The 16,035-nt window shown below is 39.2% G+C and overlaps 1 protein-coding gene across 2 annotated transcripts in view; it reads left to right on the top strand.

Annotated features, from left to right (window-relative positions):
* HMG20A (high mobility group 20A) overlaps positions 1-16,035 on the top strand; it is a 38,727-nt gene that overhangs the window by 569 nt on the left and 22,123 nt on the right. The window contains exon 2 of one of the 2 annotated variants that reach the window (XM_017745192.1): positions 1,442-1,559. The exons of the other annotated variant lie outside the window; for it this stretch is intronic. The gene's annotated coding sequence lies outside the window, so the exon portion shown is untranslated. The remainder of the gene's footprint in view (positions 1-1,441; positions 1,560-16,035) is intronic. 2 annotated transcript variants of the gene reach the window in all.

Genomic DNA, 16,035 nt, shown 5'->3' with positions numbered 1-16,035 from the left:
GGGGAGCCGCCGGAGCACACGGGGGGTGAGGGGGAAGAACCGGGTGAGGGTCTAAGTGCTTGGCTTTCGGTGTTCTCCATTACATATCTTTCCACGGTTCCCCCAAAACGATTATGTTTCGTGGCGTCTTAGTTCTATTTATTTGTTCTTTCTTTACGTGCACTTAATGTTCCCTTGTCAAGCAGGTGATTTTCCATAGCGTGGTTTTCTGATACCTCTGTCCACGTTTCCACATTCAGTTGCCTGTTCCTGGGGAACTAAAGTCTCTTTTTTCCAGGTGGCAGAAAAAAAGCCCCGACCCTGGCGTTGAAAACACCGGGGCCACGTGCCTTGTGAGGCGCCATTCATTCCAATCCTCTGGAAAACCAGCGCTAGAGTGGAAAGGAGGAAGGGCAGGGCAAATTTATAAATAAAAGAGCTTCTGCTCTCTAGGGGAGTGGTCTCCAGCTTTTTTGGCTGCCCATTCCTATCAATAAAGCACACTTTTTATGATGCACCTCTCATATATGTAAATTTATTGATTTACCAGTTATATACAGGTACTAATGTACCGATATGTACGTTATAAAACATACTCAGACATAGAAATTGAGAAAGCATAAGACAAAAACGAAATAGTATTTTAAAACGTTTTTTCTTAAAGCTACGAAAAATGGTTTTTCCACCCTTCAGTGAATTGCCTTGCGTGTGACCCCCTTGAGAGACCACTTTTATAGCACATGTATGTTATTCTGAAGTGATCATTCTTAATTTCTTAAGAACATAGATATAAACAGCTGAAGAAAACGAATATTTTTTTTTTATCGGGTTTGTTTGTTTGTTTTTTTGATCCTGGCCATATGTGTAGGGGCACAACCTGTTTGAAGATAGTGAAGTGCTGGCTGTTTTATCTTCTCTTGGTTTTTCTCACACCTAGGCATATATCATCTACAGGCAGGTATCATATGCCTGTTAGAAGAGATATTCAGTATTTCTAGAACTATATCACTTGTTGGCAAATACTGTAACTTCAGAGTTTGGGAGATTGAGGGAAAGTGACAATTTTTTTTTCCTGTGCTGTCCTTAGAAATCTGGCATGTCTTGAAATAGAAGCTGAGAAGTTTCGCTTAGAAATGGTGCCTAAAACAGAGTGTTTGAATTAGCCTTTAAAATCCTAAATTAGCTTTTGTATAGGATCCCAGCAGTTTTCAAAACAGAAAACTGGGAGATTGTATGATCTGACCACACTGTCTTGGTAAGGTAATTGGTGCACCTTCTATGGCTCAGAAAAGGGAGAAGAGAATCATGTTTCTTAGTGATGCTTCTTTAGTACCTGAGGGTTGGGTCCAGCTCCTGTGTGTACCTGACTGTTAGAAGGTGACTATAATAATTTCTGGTACTTCGTAATAAAGCGACCACGAGGAGAGAGATTCTGACTGTCTTCCACCTTCTGCTCTTGCAGGGTGTCTTCCCTGGCCAGGCTCAGTCTTCCTGTGTCTGATGGCCAGGACTGCCCCGAGACCTAAGGAGAGGTGCTGATTTCCCTGGTGCTGCTGGACTGCTGAATGCAAGCACTGACTGTGAGCCGTGGTTTTGCTTATATCACATTACAATGTTACTCTAAGTGTCAGAGCACAGAAATGGAGAAAATTGTATGCTAATGTGTTGGGGTTAACTTGTAGTCTTTGTTAGTGTGTCTGTTCACAATGCGTTTAAATAAAGGGTCACTCAGTATCCAGGTGTTCCCAATTAGCAAGGTGTATCTCCTCACCTGCCAAGGCAGGCTCAGCCTTCCATACTAATTGCTTCTCCTTGATTAAATAAGAAGTGTTTTAGGACCAGTTCTTGAATGACGTTTTTCTCAAGTTTACAGGCTCATACAAGTTTCTGAATTCTTGCTGTACTTCCTGCCCTCTCCAGGCTGTGGTTGAAAAATTTAAGTATTCCTGCTCATCATTGCTGCAGTGCACACAGAGCTGTGCTCGTTTTCTTAAGTGCTGTGGAATGTACTGTGAGAAACTGTTAGAGCACAGGTGAAGAGGCTGCACTTAAAATAATGGAGACACTCTTGACAGTGATCTGTGGGAGAGATGAGTAACTCAAGGGAACATGCTTTTACAATTTTGAGGACAGTAGGTGAATACAGAAAGGTTGTCTTTTTTCTTCTTTCCAGTTGTTCATATGCCTTTAATAACATGCTGTTTCAGTCTAGAATCTGATTGGCTTGGGAGTCCCAAAATGAGGTTGTTTTCTGCATTCCTTCTAGCTTTTTTATTTTTTTACTTCCATTATTTCCATTAGAAAGAGAGGGGGAATGTTTCTTGCGTTCATGGGAGCTGTTAAACTTCTGCTATTTTAAGACAAGAAGAGTGATCGATAAAAACACTTCAACACTAAGTGTTCACGAGGTATGGATTACTAAGAGTAGTTTGTTTTCAGAAACCACTATTTTTTTCAGGGGATTAGTTTATGAAAGCAGCTAAGGCTAGCTGATGGCTGTTTGAAATATACAGTCAAGTGGTAGCTAAAGCTTTTATTAGTAATATATATTTGAAATACACAGTCAAGTGATAATTAAAGCTTTATTGGTGCAGGTCAGGTTCTGTTGGCAGGATCTGCAGTGTTGCTGTCTGACTCCAGGAGTGACTTCTTCCTGTCCAGTGGCATCAGCAGCACAGCTGTTGGCTCTTATGGCAGCTGGTAGTTTTTACTGGGAGCTGGACTCGGTGGTCCTTGTGGGTCCCTACCAAATCAGCTTATTCTGTGATTCTGTGGTGCAAACCTGTATTCTGATACTGGATCTTGCATTCTGAGGGCAAAACAGCCAGATCTGAGTTTGTCCATGCACTGCCAGTGTTACTGCCAGTGGGACAAGTCAGGTGATAAGCATTTTATTGCCAGACTAGTCTGTTTTAATCTCTTGCATAATGGGATTGTTGGGATATATATGTTAAAGCTTTTTGTATGCGCATTAATCCCACAGAGGGTTAATTCTTATTAAAGGAATAACTTGCACTGTTCATAGCTGTTGGGGGCAAAGCTGAGACTGACATTTGGTTTCTGAAGGTCTACTTGATACCAGTTTGACAAGGACAGCTTTTGATGAATTGCAGCTACAGCTACTTTGAGTGACTGTGTTTATTTGGAGACATCTTCGTTCTGTGTTACAGGGAAACAAAACCACTTAGTGTGGAATACCTGGATTTCTTCCAAGTTCTGAATTTATTAGGAAATCTTTCTTGTTCCTTGACCTTACTTTTTCAAGTTCTGATGTACTTGGAAAAAAACCTATCTTTCAGAAACATTAGGCACGTTATTGGCTAGAGTGTTTCAATAGTAAATATGTTAAAAGGAAGCTGTGCTGTGTTGTCTTTGAAGGTGGCTTATTAACAGTTTTAATCCTAGAAACAAATAATCCTGCACTGTTTTGCAGGAGACTGTGGCAAGAGCTGACTTCGGCTGATTGATTTCAGTCTTTTGGACAGTACTTCTTACATACAGTGATTGCAAAATAAACCTTATATTTCACTGTTTCTGAAATTCTTATGACTTGGATTGTTTATACTGTTTCTTCATGTAAAAGGAAATGTAAATCTAAGACATTGGAACGTGCCTTTTGTGCATCATGGCTGGGATAAGTAATGAGGTAAGCAGTGGACACCCTTAGCCTGCAGTTCAGGATACTGTGATAGCATGAAAATGGCAAAGCATCTTTCAGTCACAAGATTGAGTGGCATAAAGCTTTGTTCTGACAATAAAAATGTGTGAAGTGCATAAGAGAATGAGGGTAGTCAAAGTGTTGGTTATTAGTTGACTTCTAGAGGCGTAAGACTGACAGGATTTATTTCTAGATCCCTTTTCCATTTTTTCTCTTCCACTAACAAGTGCAAAACACAGAGGATTTCTTGGCAATGTAGTGAATTACCAGGGGAAAAGTCTACTTTTGTTTTATTTTTGTGTTCAAATATGAAAAGATGATAAATTCATAGCTTTAATTATACGGTGGTGTCTGAGGGATTGTTTGCAGCCAAAAGAAACTCAACGAACTGTCTTCAACTGCCCTTCAAAATGTCATCTACAGAACTTGCTAGGCTTTATTTGGAGGGGTTCTTAGACAGTCTTAACCAAATGGTGGTTAAAGCAGATCTGACTTAGCTGTGTCTGTTCTGTACTTCCTTTTGTTTCAGGTAAATGGTATGGCATGAATTAGTGGCAGTTTTGTGAATTTTTGTGTTTGTTACTTAAGAAATAAACCATTTGTTCCTCTTGGAGTTCCCTTGGCTGTTTTGAAGCCTTGGACATAAGTTGGTGTGTTGTTTCTTAACTTTGGGGTATTGTTTGCTGAAATCTAGTAATTGACAAAACATTTAGTAATGGAAATGAAGGATGTTTTGGGAGAATGGACTTCATCACTTGTATAAGAAGAGGCGAAGTAATCTTAGGCTTGTGTCTGGGCCATAATTATATGTTCATCAAAGGCTGAATTTCTCATGTAATGGAGTTTGTGTCCCATACCAGTTTTGAGGATATGCTGTGCCTAACAATATATGGAAAGTGTCAGTCTCCACGTCTGGAAAAGCAATGGAGAGAGAGCTGTGGCAAAACAAGTTCTGGTAATAGTATGAGACTGTACAGGAGAGAAAACAGATCAACACTGAGCAAAGTACTAGAAGCAGTAAACTGTGAATCTTCTTTCACACTTGGAAATCTGGAGTTTGCTAACATTGCATTTCTGCCAGGAAAACTGGGGAGCAAGGGGCGTGTTCCCAGTGCAGGATAACGGCACACAGAGGTAAGAGAAGAAAGCCTGGAGTACAGTTTAGCTTTAAGGATGTTGTTGTCTTACTTGCATTCTAGAGATTTTCTGTGGGTACGGTGCTGCTCTTATGTCCCAGTTTTCCCCTGCTTACTTTAAGAATGGTCTGCCTTGTTTGCATTTTCACTTACCCAGAACATTGACAAAGATATCTCCTGATACCTAAAGGATAAAAAATGTAAGACTTCCTAAAGAAGGATGTTCTGTTTAAAGCTACCATCTCTTCAAATATGCAAGCATCTTGTTGGAATATCTCAAGAATCACAAATTCTGTGGGATTTCTAGAACAGATGAGCAAATCCTCAGAGTCTCCAAAAGACCTGAAATACAGGCATATTGGAATGCGTTTTTTTCCAGCCCTGACATCTAGTCAGTAACTATCATAGGTCACCTACTAAAATCTTTTGGAGCAGAGTGCTGGCTCAGGGTGCATTTACTGCAATATGTTTTAGCTGCTATTGCACATGACTCATGCTGCTGCTGAAATGAAATCGAGATAACCAGTATTTGACTGAATCCTCACTGTTTCAATATGTGGGAAACAGGACAGAATAGACTCCAACTACTCTTTGCTGAGTTTGAGATAAGAAATTGCTGCAATTAATGTAAGATATGACAAGCCAGTGTAATAAATAATAAGAAGAAATGAATCAGGATTGTAGAATTGAAGTTCTTTTTCCAGACTTATGGGGAAGAATCTCATCTTTCATCAGGGGAATAAATGTTTAGCTTTAGATTGGAAAGGGGGAAAAATAGTCATATCAGCTTATGATATCCTAATTTTTTTCTGGTAATTGTGTTTTGTCCCACTTAAGACTATTTTGGGGCCCTCTGTTACTGGAATAGCTTCAAATGTTCTTCATTTCTGGCAGCAGTAAAATTTTAGGGGGAGTTGAATTGCAGCCTATGGAGTTATAGCAATGTACATCACTAACTCCTGGCTGCGTTACTTCCATCCCTTTTTCTTCTGCCAGCTGCTTCTTGGATCCTTTGCTGAGCCATTTCACCCTTTCATTTGGCATAAACTAATTTGATAAATGAACTAAATGCTCTTCTGTTTCTTCAGCATGCTGAAACACCATGTGATTTGTCCAGGGAACAGGTGCCAGGCTGAAAGATGATGCTCTAGGAGTAGTTGGTAGCTCAGCAGGCTTAGGCTGCAATGAAACTGTAGCCTTAGGCAATGGACAGCTGTTGTCTGCACCTTCCAGCACCTGGCTTGTCTTTATGCAGGCAGAGGACCTTTCTGGATGCTTCTCTTGATATCTTGTGAAAACTACAGCCCACTGCTGGCAGAATGAATCCAAAAAGTTACCTTGGGTGATTGGAGGTGGCTCTTAAAGCTTAATATGACTTTACCACACATGACAGTGGGAGTTTCCATACACATTCTTTTTTAATAAGCTCTGGTATTTCTTTGAGCCCTTCCTTTCAGCTATGTCTAGTTGAAGATACCCAGCCTCCTCGCTTTCCCAGGATTCTCCCAAAGAGAAGAGTTAGGGAGTTAAATAGCTCTATAAAATGTCCAGTAAGCTGTGGAGATTGCTGTAACCAGCTGAGAAAGGAGGAGAGAGCAAGACCTTCCCCTCTTAGCAGCAGCAAGTTACTCCTTTGTAAGTTATCCTTAAATCTAGGTTGTATCAAAATATGCAAAGCTTGAGTATTAGAGAAATACAATTTCAGGCCTCTTCCAACTTATGCAACCAGTATTTTGCCAGTTTCCCATTCTGTGTCAGTTGACAGCAGTATATAAACCATTGTGTGACATCACCAGGATTCTGTAAATTGTTCCTAACACCAAACATTTACTTGAAATGTAGAAGCAGAAATATTTTTTCTTAAAGCTCTGAGTATAGGAAAAAGAAAATGCGAGAAAAGCTTCTGAATCATATTAGTTTGATCCCTGCTTCTTAAATGTCAATTTCAAGTAACAAATAGTGCATGATTCATACTGCTTGCTGAAATTTGATGGTTTTGAACAAAATGCCATCAATTTAAAACTTCTTGGTTATTTGTGGAGAGGTAATGTGACAAGTGCTTTTTCAGTAGTTGTGGTTGACTAACCTGGTTCAGCTTTTTGCTTTTAAAGAGTGTACTCAAGCAAACCAGACTTGATATTTGGTCACATTAAAACTAGTATAGCTCAGGACGGGTGTAGGCTGGGAAAGCCTCCTTGGGAGCATTGACTTGAAGAGGTGTTGGAGGTGACTGGATAATCCAGCTTGGGAACATTAGCATTTAGTGAAGCTTGAGCAGCTAAGCCTTAGGTATAAATAAGAGTACAGAGGAATCTTAACAGGCAAGGTATAACACGTGTCTTCTGCAGCTGGCACTGGCACTGCTACAGCTGCTTTGGAATTCAGAAAGGGTTGCTAGCACACTGGAAAAAGGATCAGTTTGAACATGAGTTTAAGGCATATTTTCACTCCTAAAAATAAATGCAGGTGCAGCTTTGTTTAACTTCTTGAAATGATACATTTATCAAATAACTTAATCAGAGTTTTTTGATACAGGCTCTTATCTTACAGGGTTTAACCTGTGAAATCATAACAAAATCTACGTGACTGCTGCAGTAAGAAGTTGTACAAATTTACTGTGTGCATAAAAGCCATGTGGGACAGCTGCTGCAGTGATGCTTCTTACTGTTAGTCTTTAAAACAAGACTGGATAATCATGATGTAGGTTTGAATTCCTCTGTGTTTCTGTTTTTTAGCAGAGAGTAGTGCCTGGTGTTAAATGGGTCACAGTGATCACAGTTATCCCCTCTAGCCTGTGCCTGTACTGCAGCTTTTTTATAAGGAAATTAGCTTTTTTGGTTCTAGCCCAGGAGATTTTTGGAAAGTACAAAAACTTTGCAGGTATTTGTATTAGACTAACCCAAGTTGTCTTTGTCTTGACATGAGATTTGATTGCTCTTCTGTTTACATTTGGATATAAAAAGCTGTAGAATTATTAACTGCATATTGGACTGTGAGAGTTTATGTGAATTGTTTTGAATGTGCAGTGATGTGAAAATTGTCCAAATATCAAAGATACTTTTCTTACTTGAGAAATCTTTTCTGTTAATGTTGTTTTAACCTTAAAAAACTTAAAGTTCATTGCAAGTATGAAAAAATGTGAACTCTGTTACAGATGGCTTACTTGCATTTTCTCTATAGAAATACACTTTACATGTCTGGAATTTTTTAGGCAAGTTATTTATATAATTTTATCGCTACTTGTAAAAACATACGTTCTGTCCCAAAGTCATTTCCACAGAGTATTTCTCAAGGGAATTACAGAACAGACATTTATCAGGAGGGGTTTGCAAGGCACATAGAAAATAACTGATCACAAGGTACTTTTCAGCACATTCCTTGAGTTTTTGTTCTCACGTTGCTGTTACATGGAAGAGTCTTGATATTCAAATAACCACACACAAAGGATTTGCACTTTTATAGTGAGGAAGAGTGGGAAGACAGATCTCAAATCCATAGTAAAGGCTGGAAACTTTTTTTAAAAGATTAACTTCAGCTTTTACCTTAGTGCCTTTATATTACAGACATCTGGGAATTACATTAGAAAAGTTTTTTTTCTTTATGATGCACAGTTTCTTATTCTCTAGTCTGAGGTCACTAATGTTTGTCAGCTAAGTGTCTATAATTGACTTTTAATGGAGACAAATGATTTGAGTATTGCTATATAAATGTAGGGACCTACTGGTCTTCAGCTCTGATGCATGGTTGGGTTTTTTCCTTCCAGCATGTGTGAATGTAGATCAGTGACTGATCAGTAGGGGATTCTGGGCAAGTGATGCGTCAGGATTGTGGTAATGCAGCAATATATTCCTCCAAAGTTAACCTGGAAAAGGTCTGTCATGTAGATAAATTTTACTCAAATCAGTTGTCAGTGTGGAATAGGAAATGTATCTGTCGTATTTGCAGTTTTGAGGCTTGAGTGTCTTGGTAGCATCTCAGTTCTGTGGATGTATTTGTATACCATTGTAATTAAAAATACAGAAATTTGAGCAATTGGAGGTTTTGCAGATCAGATAAAGGGGTTTCCTGGCATTTGCTGTGACTTGCTGCTGCTAAATAATTTAGTGTTTAAAAGGTAAATGAAATGCAAAGAAGCACGACAGCATCGGCAAACCCAGACAGGTAATTAGAATGGCAGTTTATTGAAAGAATACAGAAGTGTCAAATCAGTGAAATAGTTGACAAATCAGTTGCTTTTTGGATGTTGAACATAGATGGGGGGTTGCAAGTGTGTTAAGTACTGCAGTGGTTATTCAGGTAGGGCTTGAGTATCACTGCAAAGATGGTTTCATGCTGCTGGTGGCAGGAGTGTTAGTTGGTGATTCATAATCCAGCTTTGGCACAGAATGTCTCTTCAATTTTTCATGTAGTGCTGACTATTTCTTTTAAGATTTAAAGCCCTTTTGTTATGCAAATAACAGTATATCCTCTGTCAGGCTAAAAATGAGAACTTCTGCTTATATGTGATGAAGGGCTTGATGTTACAATATCTTCTTGGTCCCTCAGTCATCTGTCCCTATAATCTTGTAAAAATGTGTGCAGTTCATTTGGGTGTGCCCTCCACTTGAAGGACAGAAGATATTGAACAAGTGGACTAGTTAGTGGAGTGGCAAACACAGCAGCCCTGAGCTAAGGTCTCCATTTGAAGAAAAGAAAAAGAAGCTGCTTAAAGCTGCTACTGAATTAAACCTACTTGAAATTGCTGGAAGTTGCATTCTGTGAAGTGAGCCTAACACAGAACTCCTCTTGGAAATGGCAGCTTGTCATTGTTTTTTAGTTTGTTGAAGTGGTTTGAGTTGGGGTAAACACTGCTTGTTGTACTCGGAGTTGAGAGTAAATCTGAGCTTAATTCGAAGGGTGAGGGAATCTTTGATTCGGGGCTGTATTGGAAGTCCAGCTCTAGCTTCACTAATGGGAAGAGAAGATCCTGGATTCCTTGCTAAGGTTGTTCTTGATGGATTTTCTGGTCAATAGATGAATAAAGTGAAAACTTTCTCTCTGTTCCAGTGTCCTTTTACTCTCCTGTCCCTCCAGCTTTGTCAGGACTGGGGGAGGTGTTGTCTGATACACCTCTGTTCCTGTGGCCATTTTAAGGGCTTTCTTCAAGTGCCTTTGTCTTGTCTTCCATCCATCACTGCCTGTGTCCTGAGAATAAGCAGTGCTTATTTCTTTAGGTCTTGGTAACCTTCCTATCAAAAAACCAAAGCAGTTGAGGGCATTTGATGATTTAAATCAGTGTTCATCAGGATTTGAGCCAGACAGTGTAACATGGTGTCTGCCATAAAGATGATCTTCACCTTGGTTTTGAGTAGGTGTTGGGATCAAATGACCTCTAGAAGTCACTTCTAGTCTAAACTTGGAATCATGAAATGTGAATGATGCCAGAGATGTATTTCTTGACTTCTAGGAGTGTGTTTAATTCAGTATAGCAGAAAATGTGGACCTTTCTCACATTGTTTCCTTTTTTTCCCCTGCAGCCAACAAAGAAACTGTGGTGACTAGACACGTGCTTTGCTGGGTGGATCTTAATCAGCAAAACTGGTTGGAATCTTCAGATTTTTTTGTATGCTTAGGAAATATTTATATATAAAATGTGTAACTATTGGGTGATGTCAGCAAGTGTTACTGAGAAAGGCATTTTAAATAGCAATACAAATGAATCCATGCTGATTAAGACATGGATACTTGAGTAGAAGAAATTTTCATTGTGAAGTGAATGAATGCTTTTGCTTCTTGTTAATTGAACAGTTAGCTGTAAATGAAATACACTTCAATTGTCAAAAGCCACAATTTTTACAAACTAAAATTTCACACAGGGCTTCCTATTCAGCTTGGTTACTTGGCACAGTTTCAAGTAATAAGCTGCTTGATTTTTACATGCTAAACTCCAAGACCTGGGCTTGTTGTGCTGTGGATGGGAGGTGTTAAGTTGAGATTGGTGCAATTTCTACTCTCCCAGGATTCTTTATTTACACAGTGCAACCTGCTCTGAGGTTTACTCATTGCTGTTACTGATCAAGCAGCAATAGGACTGGTGATTGGAGTGTTTTGGGAATGTGTTCTCACTGCTGAGGGATGTGTGTGTTACTTAAAGCAGCCAGGTAAGGCTTTACTCAAGACTAACTTAACACTTTCTTCTGCGTGTCTGTTTTATCATGAAAAACAAAGCTCAGCTGAGATGTGAACTGAACCTGCTGAATTCTTTTTGGTGATCTGACCATGGAGCTTTGGAATGCTATGGCCATATTTTGTCTAGAGTTATACATAGATGACCCTTTCTAGAGGTCAGGAAACAGTTCCAGGGTGGGAATGAGCTGTTTTGGGAGACTGTTGAAGACCAGGAAAAACAAGCTTCCATTACTATAATAAATGTTTTATCTTGGGACATCTATAAGCTCAAATATGATTGAAGTTTTCATAAAATCTGAAGACTTTTTATTTTTAAAAATAAAATGCTAATAAAGCAATATTATGCTTTTTTTCCTTTGTTTTGGGATATGTAGAGAGGAGCAAAATATAAATGAGTGCTTTTTCAGAGGAGTCTTTTTAAATGAAAAGGGAATGCTGGTGGCTGAGAAGGCAGTTGTCTAACTCAAAGCCCTTGAGCTAACTTTGGGGATTAAATGTGGTATTTGATCCTCAGCTAATCTGTGTGCCTACTTCTAACAGACTGCAAAAGGTAATCAAAGAAAGTAAGTTTTCTGTGCTTGCACTTCTGTTGTAAAATGTTTAGGCTTCACAAATCAAAAAAGACAGCGGTGCCTGAACTCTTGTTTTCCAGCAGTTGGCTTTGTCTGTTTCTGCTCAAGGCAATGAACTTCAGGTTATGATATTATACTGAGGTGAAATCTATGTTGTAGCCCTTTTGAAAATAGAAATGTTTTTCCACTTTCCCACTATTTAATGCTGTGTAAACCAGAGTGTTTCTGACCTTTTGCAAGGATCACAAAGACTTTAGTTCTTATTTCTCTTTGCAGTAAGAATTGCATGATGTGTGTTCAGGTCAGAGTCTCAGAGCGACTTCGAGATCTCTGAAACCAAGCAAAGACTAACAATTAGTTGAGATGTCTAAAATAAAGGTTAAGATTGGTAGTGCTTCAAAGTTTGTTTCTGAAGTTTGGTTTTATTCTTAGCTTTTAGAGATTTCCTTTATGACCTTTAAACCCACTATACATCTCTACCCATATATAGGGGTGTTGGGATAGTATTTCTGCTTTAGCTCAGAGGAACCATATTTACTTAACAAATATATATAGAAATGAAATCATGCAAAAGAAATGTAAAAGCAATATAAATCTGCTGTTTGCTAAATATGGTAAATACTCAAACCTGAATGCCAGATACCTTTCAGAACACTTGTAACTAAACATAAATTAGTAATCTTTTCAAATATAAGTGCTTGAAGACATTGTGTTGTGTGAGACCTCCATCCTCATGTCTGTTCAATCATCAACCTCTTTGAAAAGATTTACATTCTCTTTTAGGGTTAAATTTATTTAGTGCATAGATCAACACTGTTTTTCAAAGCTTGTGTGTGTTTCCCACCTGCAGTTTCTTGTTTCCAGCATATGAGGAGCAGCTGTGGAAGAGGGAAGTTGGAAGAGCAGATTGAGTCCTGGAAGTGCTTTTCCCAGGTTCTTCTTTGCTCTTTGGCTGCAAGCTCTAGGCAGTGATACTCTACTCTTAGGGTTTTTCCCTCACTTCTTTTGCCTTCTTGCCTATGATATGATAGGAGATGCACAAAGAAGAGGTTGCAAAGTCAGTAAAGGAGATGGTGGGAAGAAGTTAACCTCTGCCCTCAGAGCAGTTTCTTTGGGCTACTGGAAACAGTTTGAGGATCGGATCCAATATTGCAAATGTTTAGTTGTTGTTCCAAGCACTCAGCCTAGGATATTTAAGCACACTGCTGGCATGGATGCTTTTTTCTCAATCCTACTTCAGCTCCAAAACAAACTATTTTCATTACATATGCTACAGGTGTTCCAAAAATGCCCTCTGCCTGCATATTCCCATCCCTCACATGCATCTCTGGATCTCTTATGTATTGCTTAACACTGGAGAGCAATCAGACCACTCCAGTGGGTTTATGCTTTTGTGTCGCAGCGGGGATTACTGCAACAAGTATATTTCAAGCCAGGAGTCCTGTGGAAAGCGAAGTATATATGGACAGATTCGTGGTAGATGTTTCAGAGACGTTTATTTCTCCAGCCGCATGGCCGGGGCTCAGCTCAGGAACTCTGCAGTCACTGGACCCGAGGGTCCTTGGTGTTATCAGGGAACCCAAACCAACCAATGGGGAACGAGGCTGAGCAGGGGCAGGGAAACCCCGTGTCTCCCCTCAGGGCCCCTCTCCCAGGGCTCCATGGCAGGGGAGGAGACCCCAACACTTTTGTTGCTTTTTCCCCCTTGTTTTCCATTCATGATGCTAAATATTCTAATTTCCTCTTGCTTTTGGATGCAGATGAGTATAGGGAAAGCTTTATTCTAACTTGTCTACATTCTGCTGTTGATTTAAGTTAACTGTTTTATGGAGCCATGGAAGTACGTGGGTTTTGTATGATTTTAAAATTTTTCTCCCTTTGGTGCTGAGAGGAGAATCCTGGTATGTGCCTAGTTTAGAGCATAAAGTTTGTCTTTTTAAATTTCCCTAAATTTCCCTAAATTTTTAAAGTAGTCTTTTACTCTAGTATCCATTTTAACACATTTTGTCTGTGGACTCAGACAGCTTTCAAATCTTGTTAACAGCGGTCAAAGGAGCTGTCTGCTGTTCCTGGAGAGAATGCTTTGGCAGGACTGGGCTGTCTTTTCTGTTTCTTTTCTTTTCAGGAATCCAGACAAGGTTTTGTAAGCAATGTCCACTGATGTATTGATACTTACTTGAACCTTTGTCTGTTCTTTTGTGCTCACTTTCCTTATTAGTTTTTCCATCAATGTGTTTCCAAGGTCTTTGCAATTTTTATCCTGTGATGCCAGTGGTACCATGTGGGACTGCAAGCCTTGGCTGAAAAGGGGTTTTGGTGCCCTTTGTGCAATGTACCTCCAAACTTCAATTTCTGATAGATACTAAACTATTACCAGAGAGTTTTAAGACCAGATTAGAAACAAACAGCTTAACCCAGTTCTTCACTATTCTTGCCATTAGAAAGGATCTGCTAATAGCAGTTCTTTTGTTCAGGTTTATATGCCTGTTATTTTGCGCATCTAAGGCTATCTAAAAAGTGTGATTTCTTCTACGTGACAGGTTTGAGTACTCAAACTCACTGGCTTTATGTTGGAATAATGCATGGCAACAGCAAGAATATAAGAACAAAAATGTATGGAAGCTGATGTGTCATATTTTTTTCTAAAGATGGATCTTCTCTGAAAACAGGCAGAATGAGTTGCTTGTTTTGTGTGAGAATCACTGACTCTTCCCACACTTCATTTCCTCTAACCTTTGTCCCTGTGCCCGTATCAGTGCATTTAAAATACCCAGTTCCATGCTGTCTTTGTGGCTTTTGAGGTCAGAGTAGATGCTTTTGTGTTGGGTCATGATGCCTGTGGTGAGTCATTCTTTTAAGTATATACTCAATCTCTTTCTCAGTATATTCTCACATCCAAAGTATTTGACCCCATATTCTGTAAAATGGCTGTAATGACTTGTTTTGGTGGCTATGTGCATGAAAAATTCCAATCTGTATTCCTCTGTGGCAGCAGCCAGAGTTTCCTCTTGCAGAATATAAGTAAGCTTGGAGTATATGCTGTACTCCTTTACAACTTCTGTGATGAATAAAGCTTTGAGGGAGAGCAAAAGTGCTAAAATAGCTTTAAAACTATTTCAATCTCATCAGGTGTATGCAGTCTTCAATTATTTTATTTTCAAGTATGTAACTTTGCATTTCACTGGCCAGTCACAATCAGGATTCCTTGACATTCAGTTTTCTCTAGTTCAGAGTACTTGTTTGGTATTTTAAATCAAAGTACTCCTCAAGCATTAATTAATACTGTTTCTTGTTTCACTTGTGTGATGCTGGTAAATGTTTGAGCTGGGTAAACACCATGAAAAACTTCAGTCTGTTCATTTACATTTTTTAATAAACTGCTTTGCCTATGGCACTTTTATGTTTGCATTGCACAAACAGTGAGTGATTGAGTCTTACAGACATAAATGATCAGAGGAATGGAATTTCAGTTTTGGGAAGTAACCATCTGCTCACTGCTGGGGAAGTTACCAGGCTCTGGTGAGGTCTTGGGTGATTTACAAGCGCTGTGGTTTGAGAAGTGTCTGTGCTTCAGGCGCCCTTTGTGACGGTACGTGGCTGCTGGTTTGTGGGGTTTTATGGGGTATCCCTTTTACCTTGTTTATGTGGAAGGAGCTGATGGAAAACTTTGTCCTGTGAAATATGAGATCCTCAGATCCCAGAGAAATTTTCAAATGGTAGGTGAAGAAGTAGGCTAAATTGCCTATAGTAACTGGAAATTCAGAAGACGTTTTTATGGGCAGATTACAAAACCCAGTCCCATCCCTGGTAGTCATCTATTGGACTTTAGGTAGAGTGATTAATGAAAAGTAAAAAATTCTCAAGATTTATTTTGAGAGTTACTTTTTGTGATTGGAATGGTTTCTGTTTTCTCAAGTGAGATCTGTAACACGAGAATTAAATTAATTTTGTAGAATTGTATGTGTTGATGGTATTATCTTAAATGGCAACTGATGCTATCATGAGCAAAGTTAATTCAGGATAAAATGAACTGTCCTAATCCATAGGTATGTAATGCCTGCAGTGGAGGGCTAGATAGCAAAGCCTTCCCTCTGGGTACCAGAGGTAACCACAGTTACTGCTTTTAGGTATCCAGGGATTACATACACATATATGTCTTGTATGTGCCTCATCCTAAAGCTTTTATATGACTGAGGGTAGAATGCAGAATTGAACACTTGTGTTTTTAATGTACATGTTTGCAGATGTTTGACAGGTGTTTCAAAGGTCAGAATATGAACAGCTTTGTTAGTGTTTGCTGCAAAGACCCAAATAAACCTAAGCTTTACATCTTTCCCTTCTTTCCTTAAGCTGCTTGGAAATGCAGTGGAACTCTGGAATTTTTTCCGGCAAGTCTCTATTTTGGTCTGTAGTGTTTCTTTGTTTTTACTGGCAAGAAGTAAAAATAAAAGCAGTTGGCTGTTCTCTGGTATATATTTTCTAGTTTGACAGAAAAACCTTCATCCCATTGGGTTGAGCTTGC

This window comes from Corvus brachyrhynchos, unplaced genomic scaffold (genome assembly GCF_000691975.1).
Source record: "Corvus brachyrhynchos isolate BGI_N302 unplaced genomic scaffold, ASM69197v1 scaffold309, whole genome shotgun sequence".
NCBI lineage: Eukaryota > Metazoa > Chordata > Aves > Passeriformes > Corvidae > Corvus > Corvus brachyrhynchos.
This window is presented reverse-complemented; position numbering and strand designations above follow the sequence as displayed.